Genomic DNA, 21,892 nt, shown 5'->3' with positions numbered 1-21,892 from the left:
GAGGTAGAGGAGAAGAGTTCCATACAATTGAGCTTGGTAGAGTTCAGAGACGTGAAGAACTCCATCCACAACCCGAAGGAGAAATAGAGAAAGTCCATATCGGGGATACCTCGGACAAAACAACTAATATTGGCACGATCCTGAAGGGAGACGCAAAAGAATTACTAGTACAGTTCTTACGAGATAATGTCAATCTCTTCGCATGGAAAGTCGCAGACATGCCAGGCATAGACCCCAAGTTAATGAGTCACAAGTTGGCGGTCTACCCAGGATCTCGGTCGGTATAGCAGAGATGAAGAAAACTTGGGCCAGAACGATCCCAAGCTGTGGAAGAACAAATACAAGCACTACTAGAGGTAGGATTCATAAGAGAAGTCAAGTACCCACTATGGCTAGCTAACGTCGTCTTGGTGAAAAAATCAAATGGGAAGTGGCGAATGTGCACCGACTACACCCAAATTCCCATGTATCCACCAGATCAAGAAAAGACCTCATTTTTGATGCCAAAATCAAATTACTGCTACATTGTGATGCCTTTCGGTCTCAAAAATGCGGGAGCTACTTATCAAAGGCTAATGAATAAAGTCTTTTCAGATCATATCGGAAAATCATGGAAGTCTACGTGGACGACATGTTAATAAAGACACAAAGCGAAGAAACATTATTGTCCGACCTGGCCCAAGTGTTCGACACTATAAGGAAGCATGACATGCGACTCAATCCCACAAAATACACCTTTGTAGTAGAAGCGGGCAAATTCTTAGGTTTCATGCTCATATAAAGAGGAATTGAAGCAAATCCAGACAAATGACAGGCTATACTCAACATGAAGAGCCCGACTTGTGTCAGAGAGGTACAACAACTCAACGGGAGATTGGCAGCCTTATCCAGATTCTTAGCAGGAACAGCGATAAGATCTCTCCCCTTCTATGCCACTTTAAGGAAAGAAAAGAAGTTCGAATGGACAACAGAATGCGAGCAAGCCTTCCAGGATTTCAAAAACTTCCTGGGATGACCACCTATCCTTGATCGACCACGAGAGAAAGAACCACTCGTATTATACCTTGCAGTAGGAAGTCAGGCAGTAGCCTCAGCACTGGTTCGAGAGAACGACAAAGGGCAACAGCCTGTATATTTCATCAGTAAAGCGCTGCAGGGATCCGAGCTGAACTACCAAAAAATAGAAAAGTTTGCCTACACTCTCATACTGACATCTCGACAACTTCGCCTGTACTTCCAGGCCCACACCATTAAGGTTTGGACCGACCTGCCCATAAAGGGAATACTGCAGAAAATAGATCTAGCAGGCAAAATTTTATAATGGGCAGTCGAGTTATCCGAATTTGACCTCCAATATGAAGCTCGAAAAGCCATCAAATCACAATACTTGGCCGACTTCATTGCAGAATTCACAGATACCCTGAAAACCCCACAGAATGGAATCTCTACGTGGACGGGTCTTCAAATAAGACTGGAAGCGGCGCAGGTGTGATAATAGAAAGCAACCAAGGAACCCAAGTTGAGCTTTCCCTCAAATTTGGGTTCCCGGCCTCAAACAACTAGGCAGAATATGAAGCGTTACTAGCTAGTTTGAAGCTGGCTAAAGAGGTTGGAGCTCAAAAATTCAACATCTTCAGCGACTCACAAGTAGTCACCTCACATATAACAGGGAGTTACCAAGCCAAAGATCCCACCATGAAAAAGTATTTGGATATAACCAAGGAACAGCTCGGAAAACTTGGGGAATATAAGATCTGCCACATACCCCGCGAACAAAACGCCCGAGCTGATGCACTCTCAAAGCTAGCCAGGACCAAACCAGGGGGCAACAATAGAAGCCTCATCCAGGAAATGCTACAGAACCCGTCAATCTCGGAAGCAGAAAAAGTCCTAGCTATAACAAGTCAGGATCAAGGATGGATGACCCGCATAATTAATTACCTCAAAAAAGAAACACTCCCCATAAATGAGAAGGAAGCAAAGAGGTTAAATTGGGAGGCTCAGTACTACACCATCATAAACAACACCCTATACAAAAGAGGGATTTCAATACCATTGTTAAAATGTGTGCCGACCTCTAACACAAGGGAAGTTTTAGAGGAAGTACACAGCGGTATTTGTGGCAATCATCTCGGAGCACAAGCTCTCACCAAAAAGGTACTTCGGGTGGGATTTTACTGGCCAACTCTACAAAAGGAAGCTACAGAATTTGTAAAGACATGTCCCCCATGCCAGAAATATGCCAACTTTCACATCGCCCCGCCAGAAGAACTCATCAGCGTAACTTCGCCTTGGCCATTTGCAAAATGGGGACTCGATCTTCTCAGACCCTTTCCCCAGGGATTAGGACAAGTCAAATTCCTCATAGTCGGAGTAGACTATTTCACAAAGTGGATTGAGGCAGAGCCCCTAGCCAATGCCACTGCTCAAATAAGCCGGAAATTCCTATATAGGAATATTGTCACAAGGTTCGGGGTTCCATACCCCATCACCACAGACAATGGCACTCAATTCACAGATGCAGGCTTCAGGAAATTAGTAGCTGACTTGAACATAAAGCACTAGTTCACCTCCGTCGAACATCCTCAAGCCAATGGGAGCTAAAGCTGCCAACAAAGTCATATTGGCTGGGTTGAAACGGAGACTGCAAGATGCAAAGGGAGTGGAGGCAATAATCCCAGTAGAGGTCAAAGAAAGGTCGCCTAGAGTATTCCACTACAATGAAGAAGCGAACTCTCAAAGAGAAGAACTCGACCTACTTCCGAAAATCCAAGAAAGAGCTCAGATCAGGGAAGAAGCGCTAAAGCGCCGAATGGCTTCAAGATATAATCAAAAGGTAGTGCCAAGAGGTTTCATGGAGAATGATCTCATCCTAATCCAAAATGATATTGGAACAACTCGACCCGGAGAAGGAAAGTTGGCAGCAAACTGGAAAGGACCCTACCGAGTCATAGAAGTACTTGGGAAGGGCTACTATAGACTGTCCGAACTTGATGGACGAGAGCTTCCCAGATCGTGGCACGCCTGCAACCTAAGAAGGTACTATAGCTAGAAAAGGTAAAAGATCTCATCATAGGATGCACTCTTTTTCCTGAAAAGGTTTTTTAATGAGGCACCAAGTTGAGATCCAGATATTATCCGACTTAAAAGGATGAAAAACTCCGACATGTATATATTTGCACTTTCTTTTGAATAAAAAATATTTTAGATATTCTATAAATTCTCAAGATGCATTAATCTGAAGCATTCATCGTCCGATTATAAAGCAACAGATCGGCAGAAAGTGAAAAACAGATTCACTGCACGATCACGATAAAAGACCAATAAAGATGAAAATGCGATTCATCTAAAGGTCGACCAAAGAAAGACAGAAACCACCTTCTACAAATCGGCAAAGATGAACACAGAATAATTCAAGAAGTTATCGAAAGTGATCCGAAAAAAGAACCTGACGAGGTCTTATAGATTGCTAAATAATAACTTAAAGACTGGCCGATGTTGAGAAGTCAGACCAAGTCAACCCAAGTTATCAGCAAATCCCTGGAAAGAGGTCTGGCCAACCCTATAAAAGAGGAATTGCTATAACTTAGAAGAGATCGACCTAACGAAGTCGGTCTCTTACAAAAATAAGTTATATAAGTAATCCCTGAAAGAGACCTGACAAAGGTCCAAGAAAGAGGATTACAAAATAACTTAGAAGAGATCAACCTAACGAAGTCGGTCTCCTACAAAAATAAGTTATATAAGTAATCCCTGAAAGAGACCTGACAAAGGTCCAAGAAAGAGGATTACAAAATAACTTAGAAGAGGACAACATAAAGAAGTCGATCTCCTGCAATTAATAAAGTTATAAAAGTAATCCCTGAAAGAGACCTGACAAAGGTCCAAGAAAGAGGACGTAAAGAAGTCGACCTCCCACAAACATGTTATAAAGTAGTCCCTGAAAGATACCTAGCAAAGGTCCAAGAAAGAGGACTACAAAGCTAGCTAAGACGAGGACCAACATAAAGAAATCGGCTATGGATTGCTAGAAATACAAGCAAGAGCAAGAAAACTGAGAAACAAGTTGGACCTGCCCATTCACGACCCCAAAGGAGTCAACCCGCAAGCAATAGGTGCAAAGCGATCCAAAGAGGCCGAGAAGTAAGGCTCCAACATCTCCAAAAAGTGCTAAGACAAGTGCAAACGAGCAGGATATAAAGTACAATATTATAATGAGCTTCAGGATCAGCCCCAAAAGCTTGAAAACTACTTGTTGTTTTTCAAAAATAAAAGTTGCTAAACAAGAAACCCAAAAGAATATCCACAGTTGAGAAAAATATTCAAACTACAAAAAAAAAAGAGTTCAGAAGCCCACAAGCCGGGCTATTCACACAAAATATCCAAGAGAAATCAGCAAAGATCGGGAGCCTTTTCGGCAGCATTAGTACAAGGAGAAGGAAGGCGAGTTTGAATAGGCACAGTATCCACGGTTCCATCATCCCGGTTCAGAATCTGGCAATCCGGATCAGACACAACTGGAGGAACTGAAGAGGTTGACACTTTGGCAATAGACACAGGGGGAGGTTCAACATCATCATCATCCTGGTCATCAGGGACAATCTTACCATCCCTCACAACATTATCCAGGCTGAAAAGAGTAAGGTCGGCCTCGGGAGTAATAATCTGAACCTGCTCCTTCAGGTTCTCATAGGCAACAGTTACGCTGCCAACAAGATGACCTTGGAGCTTGGAGTAATCAGCTCGGGCATTCTCCAACTCCTCCCTCAGGCGCACCACCTCCCGATAAGACGTAACATAGCTGTCCTTATGCCTCAATGCCATGTCCTCGGCCAACCGCACAGAAGCCGCCAGAGCAAGGGAACTCGCCTTTTCGTTCTCCAGATCCTTCTCCAACTTGGCTACCTTTACCTCAAGCTCTTCCTTCAGGCCCTTCATCCGGTCAAACTCCTGTTTAGCCTCCTCCATAAATTCTTTGGTGGCATGAAACGCGAACATATAAGTTCAAAATATGAAAAGTTTGTAAAGGTCTCCAAATACAATAGCAAAAGGTCCTATTTATAGAAAACTAGTAGTCTAGGGTTACAGAAATAGGTAATTAATGCAGAAACCTTCTTCTGGGCCCACTTGGTGTGTGCTTGGGCTGAGCATTGAAGCTTTCATGTGTAGAGACTTTTCTTGAAGTTAAACGCCAGTTTTTGTGCCAGTTTGGGCGTTTAACTCCAGCTTTTATGCCAGTTCTGGTGTTTTGACGCCAGAATTTTTATGCTGACTTGGAACGCCGGTTTGGGCCATCAAATCGCGAGCAAGTATGGACTACTATATATTGTTGTAAAGCCCAGGATGTCTACTTTCCAACGCAATTGCGAGCGCACCCATTGGGCTTCTGTAGCTCCAGAAAATCTACTTTGAGTGCAGGGAGGTCAGAATCCAACAGCATCTGCAGTCCTTTTTCAGCCTCTGAATCAGATTTTTGCTCAGGTCCCTCAATTTCAGCCAAAAAATACCTGAAATCACAAAAAAATACACAAACTCATAGTAAAGTCTAGAACTGTGATTTTTATTTAAAAACTAATAAAAATATAATAAAAACTAACTAAAACATACTAAAAACATACCAAAAACAACGCCAAAAAGCGTATAAATTATCCGCTCATCAAGGGCCACAAAATAATCAAGACAATTCCATGAGATACTGCCCAACACCACAAAATGATTCATGTCATTATGCTAATGGTGGATGGGAGTATCAACAGGGAATGATAGAGTATGAACACCTCCCAAAACCACAAAATGACTCATATTAGTATGACAACTATTCATGCTGTGGCTGGGAGGGTCAAAACCAAAGAGATCTTAATGATCCATATTTTTCTCATCAAGAGACATCATCATTTGATCGTGCTGTCAATACATTCATGCAAGATTGCTCCCCAATGCCAAAAAATAATCCACACTGTGATGAATTCAATAATTACTCAAGTTGTGGGTGGGAGGATCAAAATCAAAGAGCATTCAATAGTTTAGACTCCACTTATCAAGAGCCATCATTACTTGAGCATACATTCAATTCATTTATGCAAAATTGTCCAACCTCACCTCCCAATTTTTCATTTGAAAATTCTTCATCACTTGACTATGCCTCAACACAAAGTTTCCTCCAAGATCCATACAAATCATTTTACCAACCACAAAATTTATTACACTACACAGAAAACTCATTTCAATATTCACAAAATTCATTCCACAATTCACAAAATTCATTCCATACCCCTCAAAACAACTTCACCACAGCACATCCATGTCCACAAAATTACTCTCTACCTTCATCTATTCAGCCAGCAGTTGAGGATTACCTTCAATGGTCCAGGAAATTTTTGGAAAGACAAGAACAATTCTTAGAAAGACAAAAACAATCCTGGAAAGAACAAGAACAAGAAACCTTATTCAAGAAGATGGATGGGCGCTTAGAGAAAATAAGGAGAAACCTAGGATTGCCAAGTGTTGAGGATGAAGAATAATCTGTGAGTGAGGAAGAGGAAGAAGAGGTCCCTGAGTCGAGTGAAATTTCAATGAAGGATGAGGTGGTAGAGGTATATGAGCCAAGGAATTCATATCCACAGAGGCTACTTAAGGTGACAAAGGAATATGAAAACTCACAACCCACACAAAAGCTTGAGTCTGTGATTGAAAGATATGAAGAGGAGATGAAGAAATCTTGGGAAGAGCAAGAAACTTCTTTCATAGAAGTGCTGTTACACCAGATGTTGAGTGCAAGGGAGGAAGTGGAAGAACAAGGTCCAATATCAAGTGAAACCCTAATGAAGAAGGAGGTGGTGGAGGTATTTGAACCTATGACTTCATATCCACAGAAGCTAAGTGAAGTGACAGAAGAGCATGAAGACTCACTCCCAAAGGACTTAATGGAAGATCATATAGAAGAAAGGGAGGAAGCCAATTAAGAAAATTCACACTCAATTGAAGTAGAGAAGTGCATAGAGGAATGGCTCATTGAACCACTAATTCAAGAGGCTTTTGATGAAGAGAACACTCCAACCAATACACAACTACCAAGTCTTGAAATCAAAGAAGTAGAGGCAACCAACAACAACACTGAGAAGAGGATTGTGACCAAGCCACAATTGATCATATTCGTGAAGAAGAAAAGGTCAACTGCAAACAATCCAACCCCTGCCCCAACAAGCAAAGCAAATCAAGCAAATAACCAAAGGAAGCTTGCTGGGAAGAGGCTAGAAAGGGGGTACTAACTGGCTCCTCTTTACCCTTGAGGTTATTCCTCTTGACAAACTGGAAGAAGAGGAAGAAAGTCATCAGCTACATGTCAGTAGTTTTCCTTTTTTAGTTATTTCAATAAAGGAGTTAAGTAGATTTCTCTGTATTGCAAAGAGCTAAGTTTGGTGTCGTACACCAAAGTAATTAAGGGGTGAATGTTGGATGCTAAGTTTGGTGTTCCCCCAAAAATTTCATTAAGAACACATTGCACCCTCAGCATGACTGGTATCGGCTCGAAACAATCAGAAAAAACTATTTAATAATTGTTTAGTTTCTAGTTTTTAGTTTGTTTCCTAGTTCATAGTTTGTTTTCTAGTTCATAGTTTGTTTGCTTAATAAAAGTACTTGATGTTTCATGCATGTATTTATTCTACTGCATATAGAAGTAGGCAAGGAACTAAATTTGATGTTCTCACACCAATTTAGGTTTAGAGAATCACAAGCATACATGCATGCTAACTATTTCTCAAGTGTTTGGGGAACAAGCAACTTTCAATATCTCTTGTAGGAAGTCATTCAATCTCTTTGAGGGAAAGATACATCATCATGTGGATGGATAAAGGAAGGACATGGAACCCAACAATGATGATCACATAGAGGAAATAAATGGATTCCAAGAGGTTGTATTATTTTTTGACTGACTTTAGCTTAAATATGCTAATTGAAAGTGCAAGTGTCCCCTGTTGATTAGTGTCTTATTAGATTTATTTATTGTTTGTTAGTTTGTTTGTTTTCATGCTGTTGTGGCTTGCTAGTATAGATGCTTTTATCATCTCATCTTACTTGAATCATATGATTTGTTCCTCATGCTTAAATAAAAGAAAAAAATTTTTGTGAAACAGAGAAAGAGTAAAAGCCTGTTTTGATATGAGACAGAATAATGGTTATGTGGAGGTATATGCTGTTTCATTAGTTGATTCATGAATAAGGCTAAAGGTTGGCATGACTTTGGGATATGAACTTGAGTTACATTTCATTTGACTTGACAGATGAAAAAGGCCCATAATAAAAGAAAAAGAAAAATGTAAGAGAAAGAAACAAAAAGAAATAAAAAGGCTGGGCACCAATGGCTTGAGAGTTTGGATATATGCCTGTGATGTTCTTGTACAAAGATAAGCTTGGACAATTAGGTTCTAAGAGATGCTTCATCACCTGGCAACTTGGGTTAACTAACCCGGGTTGGCACCGAAAGTCCACCATCAAGAGTTACTTTGAGACAAAGCATTTAGTAACCCAAAGAGGTACTGGGCATCAATTTCCAAAGAACAAAATGAGCTAAATGCCTGTGATGTGTGTGTGCTAAGGAGAGGCTTGAGCAAGTAAACCCATAGGGGTGTTTCAACACTTAGCATCTTGAACCAACTGGGGCGGGAATGCTGGCTGAAAGCTTACTTTAAAAATCTACCTTACCACATAGCATTAAGCCTCAGCTAAGCAATAAATATCAATCAAAAGAAAGAGAGCAAGAAAAACTAAGGACCAAGCAATAACAAGTCTCATTTTTTGTGTAATTCAAGTAAGGATTAAAAGGGGTGTCTATACTTCAACAACAAATAGAATTCACTGAGATACCATGCATGAAAACCCCATTAAACAGAACTGAATGTCTTCCAATAAAAGCTTATACCTCTCTCTCTGCTTTCATTCATTCTAATTATGTTTTACTGCTTGCTTGGGGACAAGCATGATTTAAGTTTGGTGTTGTGATGACAAGTCATCTTAGGCTAGTTTCACAAGACTTTTTCATCTATTTTACTTGGTTTTCATGCATTTCTTAGGCAATAAGTAAGTGTTTGGATGAGAAATTCATGGTTGTCTTGATTCAATCAAACATTGTTAATTTTATGCATTTTCATGAGATTTTCTGCAAGATTTGGTTGTTGTTTTGAAAGATGCAAAATCTTGTGATTATGCCAAGGCTTTGATGAGTTTGTTTGGTTGATGATAGGTAAAAAGAAGTAGAGGAAGAGCAAGGAAGAAAAGAAGGAGAGGCCAACGTTGGAGCCAACGTTGGCCCATAAACGTTGAAGGCAATGTCCTGGAAAAAGAAAACATGGGTGCCAACGTTGGAGGAAAAGTTGGTAAACCAACGTTACCTCCAACGTCTTTGAAAATGTTCATTTCTGGAGCTGAAAGAATTTTGGGTGATGCGTATGTGTCTATGATGCGTACGCGTGAAAGAAGGAAATTTTTACATCCACGCGCAAGCATGAGTCACGCGCATGCGTTGAATGGAAAAATTGACCATCCACGCGACGCATGGGTCACGCGTACGCGTCGCTAAATGAACGTTGGAGGTCCAACATTGCCTCAAACACTGCCTCCAACGTCCGCGATGAGAAGTCCAAAATTTGGAATTGAGGAACTTGAATCGATGCGCACGCATCTATGACGCATACGCGTGGAGTGGAAAAATGGCAATGCACGCGTAAGCGTGGTATACGCGTACGCGTTGAAAGGCAAAAACACAGCTTTCACGCGTATACGTGGTATACACGCGCACGTCGATAGGCGAACGTTGGCACTCCAACGTTGAGTCAAACGTTGATGACAGCAACCAGAACTCAAATTTTTAAAGGGACATTTGACTCAACGTTTGCCCAAAAATGTTGACTCCAACTTTAATACCAGAAAGGCACAATTGGCACACTCTTCTCCTCAATTGCATCAGGCGCCAATCCAATCAATCCCTGCTTCAATCAAGGCTAAGGCCCAAATCCAGATACATTGAAGACTCAATTGAAAATGAGAAGAAGCCGTAAATAGAAGAGAGCCCTGAGGCTAATTCAGAGGCTTAACAGACAGCAGGCTGCATTAAATGTAGGCAGCAGTAGGAGTAAGAGTAGGACTAGAATAGAAGGCTCTCTTGATACACTTTTTCTTCTCTGCACTTTACATTTCTTTTGTACTGAATTCAGTTTCATTTCAATGCAATTTTCAATTTCTGCAATTCTCTTCTGCAAATTTACTTTCTGCTAATGTTATATCTATATTCTTATTGAGTGATGCCAGGGCATTTTGGCCAGTTTCACTGACCTTTTCTTTACTATTTTTAAGGTAGTTTCATGCATTTTCTTAGAAAATAAGCTAGTTTTGGGTAGATATTCACTTACATCTTGATTCAAGCATACATTGTGTACTTTACATGATTTCATGAGAATTTTGCATGAATTATATGACAAATTAGAGGATGCATGTCTCATGATTTGGATTAGAACTTTGATGCACTTTATTGCTTGATTTCAGGACAAAGGAAGCAAGGAAGAACCACGTTAGCAGCCACGTTAGTCTAACTAACGTGACCACTAACGTGGAATGGGAGCTAGCTTGCAACGTTAATGAGAAAAGTAATCGCCAATAACGCCCTCGAAGCCATCATAACCCACGTTAAGAGTCACGTTAACTAAGTTAACGTGAACTCTAACGTGGAAGAAAGAAAATGGAGCCAACGTTAGTGACACTTACCTTTGTCACTAACGTTGGACCAAGCTCATAAGTGGCCACGTTAAGAGCCACGTTAACTTAGTTAACGTGGACTCTAATGTTAAGAAGCAAAAGAGAAGCCAACGTTAGTGACATTCACCTTTGTCACAAACGTTGGCCAAGCCTCCATAAGCCACGTTAACTCCCACGTTAACTTAGTTAACGTGGAAGCTAACATGGAGAGAGCAATTGATAGCCAACGTTAGTGACACTTACCTTTGTCACTAACGTTGGGGTGAACCACCAAGAGCCACCATGAGCAACGTTAACTCCCACGTTAACTTAGTTAACGTGGAAGCTAACGTGGATAAAGAGATGGTGAGCCAACGTTAGTGACACTCACCTTTGTCATTAACGTTGGAGATGGCTAGCATGACTACGTTAGAAGCCACGTTAACTTAGTTAACGTGGACTCTAATGTGGGAAATAGGGGCACATTGGAACGTTAGTGACAAAGGTAAGTGTCACTAACATTCTCGAAAGATTGGCATTACTACGTTAGAAGCCACGTTAACCTAGTTAACGTGGACGCTAACGTAGGGACAAGGGAGGACTCTCCACGTTATTGGGAAAGGTAAGTCCTAATAACGTGTGCAAAGGACCAAGAGGCAAAGTTAGTGGTCACGTTAGTGGTCACGTTAGTGCCACTAACGTTGTAGTCAACGTGATCATATTTGGGTTAGGAACGTTAGTGAAAAAGGTGATTGTCACTAACGTTCTCGAACCCACACTTTCACTTAATGTTGACACCTCTAACGTCCTGAGTCAAAGTCCCTGCCTACTTCACCTTTTCTCTCTGCAAGCAAAGCTAAGCCCAATGAAAAGGATAACTGCTTCAAACTCAAGATTCAGAGGCCCATACCCAAGACTTGAAGAGCCAACTAGAAGATCAGAAGAGTAGTATATATAGGAGTAGCTTTGAATTAGTTAGAGAGTTGGAAACTTTAGGGAGCCTTTGGCATAGAACTACTCTGTATTTTACTTTTTCTGCACTTCTAGTTTTACTTTCATCATGTATTCTCCATCTTGGTTTTCATTTTCCAGAGCTATGAACAACTAAACCCCTTTCATTGGGTTAGGGAGCTCTGTTGTAAATTGATGGATCAATATTAGTTTTCATTCTCCTTCTTCTATCTTTTCTCTTGATTTTACTAGAAAGCTTTCGATCTTCATCCAATTCGGTAGTTATCTTGGAAAAGAAGCTATTCATACTTGGATCTCTTCTGAACCTTGAAAGAGGAATGAAGAGATCATGCTAGAAATACTTTCTCATGCTGGACCAAATTGGGTTTGGATGGATATGTGACTATAATCCTACCAACACTTGATTTGGGAAATGCATGTGGTATAATCAGTGACCATACTTCATCTCTTCTCATGAGCAATTGACCAAGGAATTGGCTATTGATCAAGATTTAAGAGATTGAATTACCAAGAAATTGGAATTCGATCACTTAAGATTGCCAAGGAGATCTATGAACGCATTGATTGAGGAAGAGATAAAAATGAACTTGATCCGGAGAATTGCAACATCTCCTGAGCCCAATGAACTCCCCATTTTTGATCTTACCCATTCTCTTTAATTTCTGCCATTTACTTTTATGAGTAATTACCCCATTCCCGTTTAAGATTCTGCAATTTACTTTCCACCATTTACATTCAGCTCTTTATTTCTAGCATTTACTATTTCTGCTATTTACTTTCCCGCCATTTAATTTTCTGCAAATCTCAAATCAAATTTTGGTTCGCTCAACTAGAACATTTCTCTAATTAAAGTTGCTTGATCAATCAATCTCTGTGGGATTCGACCTCACTCTATTGTGAGTTTTTACTTGACGACAAATTCGGTACACTTGCCGAAGAAAATTTGTTGAGAGACAAGTTTTGTGCGTATCATTGAGCTTGATTTACATTTCTGCAATTTAAATTTTATGCATCTGTTCTTTGAGCGATGATCCATTGAACCCCAACTCATTAGGGGGAGGAGCTCTGTTATGATTCATGTGAATTAACTAAAATTCTTCTTCCTCTCAATTCAATTGAATAGCTATTGGATATCCTCTGTTTTGTTTGATGATTCATTCACTCCGAAAGGGGGTTTAAATATGTGAATGCTTGTGTGAGCCTCGGAAGGGGAATCATGAGCATTAGAACTGAGGTTCTATCCTTCACAAACCTCTTGATCAACACTATTCGGGAGGAATTGAAATCTTGAGGATTTGTGTGGCTTATGGATGAGAGAACATGCTTAGCCTCTTCTCATGACAATTAGATCAATGAATTGACAATATTGATTGTGATTAGAGAGATTGAATTGCTAAGGAATTGGGATCTAATCAATTTCAATATGCCATAGATCTATTCATATGATTGAGAAGGAAGTTGAGACCCATTTCATTCATTGTGGATTATGATATCTCCAATCCCTGATGAGTCTTCCTTTCTGTATTTAAGTTTCTTGCCATTTAAGTTTTTGTTGATTTACATTCTGCACTTTAAATTCACTGCAATTTACATCTTGTCAGTTCAATTTCACTCTATTCATCACTGTTAGCTTGACTAGACTAATCACCATACTAAAGTTGCTTGATCCATCAATCTTCGTGGGATCGACCTCACTCACATGAGTTTTACTACTTGATGCGACCCGATATACTTGCCAGTGAGTTTGTGTGGAAATCTAATTTTCCTCCGTCAGCCAGACGCACGATTCCAGCATCATACCTGCACAACTCTCTGTTCAATGCACCAAATTACACCGATGTTCATTCCACGCGTAAGCATCACCGACGTACACGCGTGGAACCCCAAAATGGCTAGTGACGCATATGCGTGGGGTGGTTTTTGCCCCAGGAACCCCACCCGCACAGTTCCAGCATAACTCTCTGTTCAAAATACTAGAGAGCGAACTTCCACATGACGCGTGCGTGTAATAGACGCATACGCATGATAAACAACTATTTTATGGTTTATATTGTGTTTAATTGTGTGGTTTTATCATGATCTTTGCCCACTTATTCATTAAATAAGGATGCATTTATATTTCCTTCCTAAAGTTATTGCATGATTGAAAACTTGCTTTCTGGAGTCTTTTAATTATGTATTTTATTTCCCCTTTATTCCATTCGATGCCGTGATCTGTGTGTTAAGTGTTTCAGGCTTTATAGGGCATGAATGAGTTGGAGATTGGGAAGGAAGCTTGTAAAAATGAAAGGAACACAAGAAATTGAGGAGATGACCAGCGAGAAGCGACGCCGCCGCATGGACGATGCGACCGCGCGGAGAAGAGCAATTCGCAGTGACGCGGCCGCATGGATGACGCGACAGCGTGGCAAAGCAGAACGCCGAATGACGCGTCCGCATGAGCGACGCGATCGCGTGACATGCGCGATCTGCATAATCTGCAAAATTGCTGGGGGCGATTTCGGGCCCCATTTTGACCCAGTTTTCGGCCCAGAAAAGCAGACTAGAGCCAGAGAACATGCAGAAACCAGAGAGAACATTCATTCCGCATAGTTGTAGTTTTTAGATCTAGTTCTACTCCTCCTCTAGGTTTTCTCTCTACACATTCATAGTTTTTAGGATTAGTTATTTTTCGTTATCTTTGCATTGGGATATTGAGAAGAGTTATTGCCTCATCAAGACTTCGACATTCTAGTTCGTTCTCTTCACTTGTCTTTTACTCTTCCATGTTCCTTAATTTATTTAATTTTGCTATTGGATTATTTTAGCATTTATTAATACAAGAATCACTTTTATTTTAAATTAATCTTTTGAGCATTATTTATCATGTCTTTCTTTAATTCCCTTTCTTACGTTATGAATTTTACATTTACAATGAGCGAGTAGTCCCCTAACTTGATGGGGAGTCGATGAAAGGAATCATTGAGTTGGAATGCTCAAGAGAAAGATTGTAGTTGGATTTATTGTTGGATTGCTCTCTAGTCACTAAAACCAATCCTCCCAAGAGTGGATTGGAACCTGTGGATAGAACAGCATTCCAACTTGTTTGACTTTCCCTTACTTAGTAAAGGACAACTAAACACGATAAATCTCAATTGTCAATTAATCTTGAGAGTACTGCAACAGGAATAGGGCTTCCATCTAATCAACTCCCAGTCAAGGCTTTTATTTATATTTATATACATTCTCTAATTTAATTTTCTGTCATTCAACTCAAACCTTTTTGAAAACCTTCTGATTAATAAAAAAGCACACTTTCCTGCAACTCGTTGGGAGACGACCTGGGATTCATACTCCCAGTATTTTAATTTTAATTTCTGTGACACCCCTTTTTAAATTGATAAGCGGATTTCTGGTTGGTTGAGAACTATACTGGAAATGCGTAATTTATAATCATTCTTAAATCGCCAATTTTCGCTCGCATCAATTTTTGGCGCCGTTGCCGGGGAGTTGCAATAGAGTGCTAAAGTTATTAATTGGAATTTATTTATTTGCATTTTATTTTATTTTGCTACTATGAGCTGCTTGTTTCTTTCGTTAGATGACGCGTTCACTTCCTGATCCAAGCTTGCCAGTATTCGATCCTGAGATTGAAAGAACTATTTCACGAATAAGGCAAGCTCGGCGTCGGTTAGCCCTCTCTGAGGGCAGATTTAAAACGCCATTTGAGGAAGAAACCAGCTCTCGTTCTACTGATTCGGTTGATTTACGTACAGGTAACATGGCGGCAGCCAGAAGAGTTATTATCCAGGAGGCTGGAGCCCCTGATTTTTCAATGCAACCGTTCCAAGCGCATCATCCAGCGGTGGCTACAGATTTTGAAATAAAGACCGCACTGCTCAATTTGATGCCCAAGTTTCATGGCTTACCTGCTCAAGAGCCTATCAAGCACCTAAGAAATTTTCAGGCAGCCTGTTCTACTGTCAGGCATGATGGTGCAGATGAAAATTCAATTTTGCTGAAAGCTTTCCCGTTTTCTCTTGAGGGAAAGGCAAGAGAGTGGTACTACACTCAACCAGCAACAACTGTATCCAACTGGGATACACTCAGAAGAGTATTTTTGGAAAAGTTCTTTCCAGCTGAAGTTACTGATAAACTGAGGAAAGATATTTCCATGATTATTCAGGATGAATCCGAGACGCTTTATGAATACTGGGAGCGCTTCAATAATCTTCTGGAAGCATGCCCCCACCATATGATTGACAAGATAGTGTTACTCGGTTATGTCACACAGGGCATGAGGCCCCAAGATAAGACCACATTGGAAAGTGCTAGCAATGGGTCTATGAAAAAGTACAAGACCACTGATGAGGCATGGCAATTGATTAGTGACTTAGCTGAATCTACCAGGAATCATAGGCAGAAACAAGGCCGTTCAAAAGCCGTTGCAGAAGTATCCTCTAGCAGAGAGACTACTGCTCTAACTCAGAGTATCTGTGAAATGACCAACTTACTGAAGCAAATGCAATTGAATCAACAACAAGTTTAGCAAGCTCAACCTTCCCCAGCACAGCAAAACCAACAGTTAGTCCCACAGAGAGTTTGCAGAATCTGTGCTGATTACAGTCATTATACTGATGAATGTCCGTAGCTCCAAGAGGAAGACAACACCGTGGCAGCCACTCATAACTTCTATGACCGCCCCAACCAAGGGTACAATCAAGGTGGCAATTACAACCATGGATGGCAGGACAATTCTAACCAGAATTGGAGGGATAACAACAACAGAGGAGGCAGAGATAATCAGGGATATCAGAGGTGGAATAATAACAACAACAGACAGCAGAATCAGAATCAGCCTTACAGAGCACCTCACCTGAGGCAATCCCAAGGACCACAGAATACCCAACAGCAGACCTCTCAAATTACCTATCCTTCTTCATCTGCCAATGATGACTTACTACAATCATTTGATCGGAGACAGCAGACCATGGAAAATAACATTAATGCCACTCTAAATGGTCTGAACGCTACTTTGCAAGCTCTTTTCTCACAGATTGGATCAATGAACAACTCCAATAACCAACTTTTGAGCTCCAGTAGAATTTCCTCTCAACCAATACCCAATCCCAAGGGTGGTATTAATGCCATCACCATGAGGTCCGGAACCACACTACAGGAGAGGAATCAGGAGAAGCCAAACCCACCAGAGCACGCCTCAGCTGAAGAGGTAGTGGAAATAGAAGATGTTGAAGAAGAAGAGGACATACAGGACATAGCTGAAGAAGAAGAAGTGCAACCACAAGAGGAAGCACCAAAAGGCGCAGACACTACAGAAGATACCACTCCCATTCCATTTTCACAACTTGCAAGGAAGCCCAGGAAGCAGCTGGAACCTGATCCCAAAATGGTAGAGATATTCAAAAAGGTTGAGGTAACTGTTCCCCTTTTTGATGTTATTCAACAGGTACCTAAATATGCAAAGTTTCTAAAAGATTTATGTATACATAAAGACAAAATTAATGAATTAGAAACTATTCCCTTAGGAAGTTTCATATCTGCTTTAATGGGAGGTTTACCTGAGAAGTGTAGTGACCCAGGTCCTTGTATGGTTAATTGTACTATAGGTGGTGTACTATTTTCTGATTGCATGTGTGATTTAGGAGTATGTGTAAGTATAATGCCTTTGTCTATATATGATATTTTGAGGCTCCCTCCCTTAAAAAGGTCGGCAGCTCATTTTGTGTTAGCAGATAAAAGCATTATCACAGTGGATGGAGTTGCTGAAGATGTATTAGTGGGCATTAAAGGGCTCAAATTTCCCATTGATTTTTATATCCTGGAGATGCCCCAAAATGCCTCAGATAAGCCATCATCAATCTTACTCGGAAGACCATTCCTGAAGACCTCAAAGTCCAAATTAGATGTTTTTTCAGGAACATACTCTTTTGAAATAGATGGCCGAGTAGTGATCTTCAATATGAATGGAGTAATGAAGCATCCTCCGGATGATTATTCCATCCTCCAGTGTGACATTATAGATGAAACCATAGCTGAAGTTCACCAGGAGGAATTTGAAGAGAAGCACACAGGACAAGGTCCAAGTGTGGGGACATTCTCAGAGGACAATGACAGTGCTTTGCCTTTGTTACCAGCTCCAGACAATCCAGAGCCAGAACATGATCAGAAGTTAGAATTAAAACCCCTTCTTCCACACCTTAAATATGCTTACCTTGAAGACGGGCAGAAGTTTCCGGTTATCATTGCAAGGGAACTCACTTCTCAACAGGAAGAGCAGCTACTTGGTGTGCTGAGGAGGCACAAGAAGGCAATTGGGTGGAGTTTGGCAGACATAGTAGGCATCAACCCTCAAGTATGTGAGTATAGAATATTTATAAAAGAGGGAGCAAGACCTGTCCGTCAACCCCAGAGAAGACTGAACCCCACTATCCCAGAGGTTGTCAAAAAGGAAGTGACCAGACTACTAGAGGCAGATATCATCTATCCCATTTCAGACAGTGAATGGGTAAGTCCGGTACAAGTGGTGCCAAAGAAGTTTGGAGTCACTGTAGTGAAGAATGAGCATGGAGAGCTCCTGAGAACCAGAGTTCAGAACGCCTGGAGGGTCTGCATTGACTACAGACGCCTCAACCAAGCAACCCGTAAGGATCACTATCCTCTTCCATTCATTGATCAAATGCTGGATTGCCTGTCAGGTAAATCGCATTATTGTTTTTTAGATGGTTACACAGGTTATTTCCAGATTCATATAGCCCCTGAGGATCAAGAAAAGACCACTTTTACATGTCCTTTTGGGACTTATGCTTACAAGAGAATGCCCTTTGGCTTGTGCAATGCACCAGCTACTTTCCAAAGGTGCATGATGAGTCTTTTCTCTGATCTTATTGAGGATTGTATGGAGGTTTTTATGGATGATTTTAGTGTATACGGCAATTCCTTTAGCCTTTGCTTAGATGGATTATCTAGAGTATTAGATAGATGTGTCAGTACAAACCTTGTTTTAAATTTTGAAAAATGTCACTTTATGGTTAAACAAGAGATTATACTAGGACATGTTGTGTCTAATACTGGCATTTCTGTAGATCCAGCAAAGGTGGATGTTATTTCTACTTTACCTTACCCCTCTTCTGTGAGGGAGGTCCGTTCTTTCCTTGGCCATGCAGATTTTTACAGGAGATTCATTAAGGACTTTAGTAAGGTAGCACTTCCCTTATCAAGATTACTGCAGAAAGACATTGAGTTTGAGTTCAGTGACAATTTCAAACAAGCGTTTGATAAGCTGAAGACCGCACTGACTCAAGCCCCCATTGTAAGAGGACCAGACTGGAGCCAACCATTTGAAATTATGTGTGATGCTTCCAACCATGCAGTAGGAGCAGCACTGGCTCAGCGTGAAGGTAAGGACCCCTTTGTTATTGCTTATGCGTCTAAAACTTTAGATGCCGCTCAGTCTAATTATACTACTACTGAGAAAGAGCTTCTTGCTATTATTTTTGCTCTGGATAAATTTCGAGCCTATTTACTTGGTACGAAGGTAGTAGTGTATTCAGACCACGCAGCTCTAAAGTATCTATTGTCTAAAAAGGAGTCCAAACCAAGGCTTATACGTTGGATACTGCTATTACAAGAATTTGATTTAGAAATTAAGGACAGGAGTGGTAACCAAAATTTAGTGGCAGACCACTCTAGTCGCCTTGAGCACATTACAGTTGTCTCCACTCCTATAGCTGATAATTTCCCATTTGATAACCTGCAAGCAGTATCTGAGATAGTCCCTTGGTATGCACCTGTAGCTAATTATCTAGTTAGCCGTACCTTTCCTCCATACTTTTCTAAGCATCAATGAGACAAGCTAAAAAGCGAGTGTAAATATTATATATGGGATGACCCATATTTATGGAGATGTGGCACTGACCAGGTAATTAGACGGTGTATGCCTCAATCAGAATTCCAGTCCATCTTAGAGGCCTATCACTAATCTGAGAGTGGAGGACATTTTGGCCCTCAAAGAACTGCTAGAAAAATCTTAGACTGTGGATTCTGGTGGCCTACTCTTTTTAGGGATGCTGCTGAATTTTGTAAATCCTGTTTCCCATGCCAGAAATTTGGCAATATATCCAGGAGGGATGAGATGCCTCAACAGATTATGCTTTTCTGTGAAATTTTTGATGTTTGGGGCATTGACTTCATGGGTCCATTTCCAAATTCCAATGGTTATTTTTATATATTGTTAGCTGTGGATTACGTTTCCAAATGGGTGGAAGCAATTCCTACCCGCACTGATGATGCTAACATTGTTGTTTCCTTTGTGAAAAACCATATTATTTGTCGCTTTGGATCACCACGAGCAATCGTGAGCGATCAAGGCACCCACTTTTGTAATAGGAGACTAACAGGATTGATGAAGAAACATGGGATAATCCATAAAGTTGCAACAGCTTACCATCCTCAGACTAATGGGCAAGCCGAGGTGTCAAATAGAGAGATAAAGCGTATCTTGCAGAAGATAGTCAAACCTCATAGAAGAGACTGGAGCGCCAGGCTACAAGATGCACTCTGGGCATACAGAACAGCATACAAAACACCCATTGGGATGAGTCCTTTCTGCTTAGTTTATGGAAAAGCTTGTCATCTCCTTGTTGAAGTAGAGCACAAAGCCTTTTGGGCAGTAAAGGAATGCAACATGGGAATTGGGGGAGCCGGAGCTGAAAGAAAGTTGCAACTGCAAGAACTGGAAAGCCTTCACCTAGAAGCTTATGAGAACTCAAGACTATACAAGGAGAAGATGAAGGCTGTACATGATCAGCACATCAAGAGGAAAGAGTTCCAACCAGGGGACTTAGTCCTCCTTTACAAGTCTCGACTGAGGCTCATGCCAGGCAAGTTGAGATCTAGATGGGAAGGTCCATACAGAGTAGAGAAGGCCGAACCATACGGAGTTTATCACCTTAGCCATCCTTCAAGCTCTGAACTTATCAAAGTTAATGGACATCGTTTAAAGCTGTACCATGGCGAGAAGCGGAAGAAAGACAAGGAGCTCGAGATCTTCCATTTGGAAGATCCCCACATAGCCGAAGACTGAGCTAGTGGAGAGTCCAACTTACGGACGTTAAAGCAAAGTACTAGGTGGGAGATAACCCACCATGGTATGATCGTTCTTTTCTTTATTTTTTAGTTTTCTTATTCAATAACTCTTCTCTTCATTAGTACATTTCGTGCATCTGCATTTACATACTTTTATTTTAATAAAAAAATATTAAAAAAATGTTATGCGACGCGACCGCATCATTGACGCTTCCACGTCGCAGGTGTTGGGAGAGACAATTAAAAATGAACAGAGAGTCACGCGAGAGCGTGGCTGGAGGTGTGCCATTGGCACAATTCGGCCCACGCGATCGCGTCGCTGACGCGACCGCGTCATATGGGATCAGTGGCCTCCCACGCGACCACGTGCCCCACGCGGCCGCGTGATCAAGTATTTCGACGTAATAATGGTGCACAGCTGAAAGTTGTGCTAGAGTGGTGCTGGACTCGCGCTGGACGCGCAGTCCACTCACGCGACCGCCTACCCCACGCGGCCGCGTCACATCCCAATAATTGCCCACTCACGCGATCGCATGCCCCATGCGATCGCGTCACCCAAAATTTGGCATTTAATGGTTTTGAACAGAGAGTTGTGCGAGTGCGAGGCCACCCTCGCGCCAATGGCATAAAACGGGTCACGCGATAGCGTGACCGACGCGACTGCGTCATTCACTTTAAGCGCAAGTCGTGCGACCGCGTGCGCCATGTGATCACGTCGCTTGCGTCGCACAGCCTCCCTAATTCTGCCAACTATCTTATCTTTTTCTCCCCAAATCCTACTTTCTCTTTTCCTCCTTATTTCTTCTACCTTTCTTCCTCCCTACCTTCTTTCTTCTTTCTCACTTTTTACTTTCTCTCACCCCCATTAACAAGGTTTTTATTTTCTTCTTCCCTCCTCACTTTTCTATTATTCTTCTTATTTTTATATGTTATCTTCTTTTCTTTTCTTTTTACCTTCATTGTTCTTATTTTGTTTTTCTTTCCTTTTCCTTTTTACTTGGTGTTATAAATTTAATTGAGTCATTATTTATAATTATATGCTTGTGGATTGTTGTGAATTTGTTTGACAATTATATATTACTTTTTAAGGGATTACTTGCATGTTCAA

Source organism: Arachis ipaensis, chromosome B6 (genome assembly GCF_059453495.1).
Source record: "Arachis ipaensis isolate K30076 ecotype BB chromosome B6, ASM5945349v1, whole genome shotgun sequence".
In the NCBI taxonomy this organism is placed as follows: domain Eukaryota; kingdom Viridiplantae; phylum Streptophyta; class Magnoliopsida; order Fabales; family Fabaceae; genus Arachis; species Arachis ipaensis.
Note: the sequence above shows the minus strand (reverse complement) of the source record.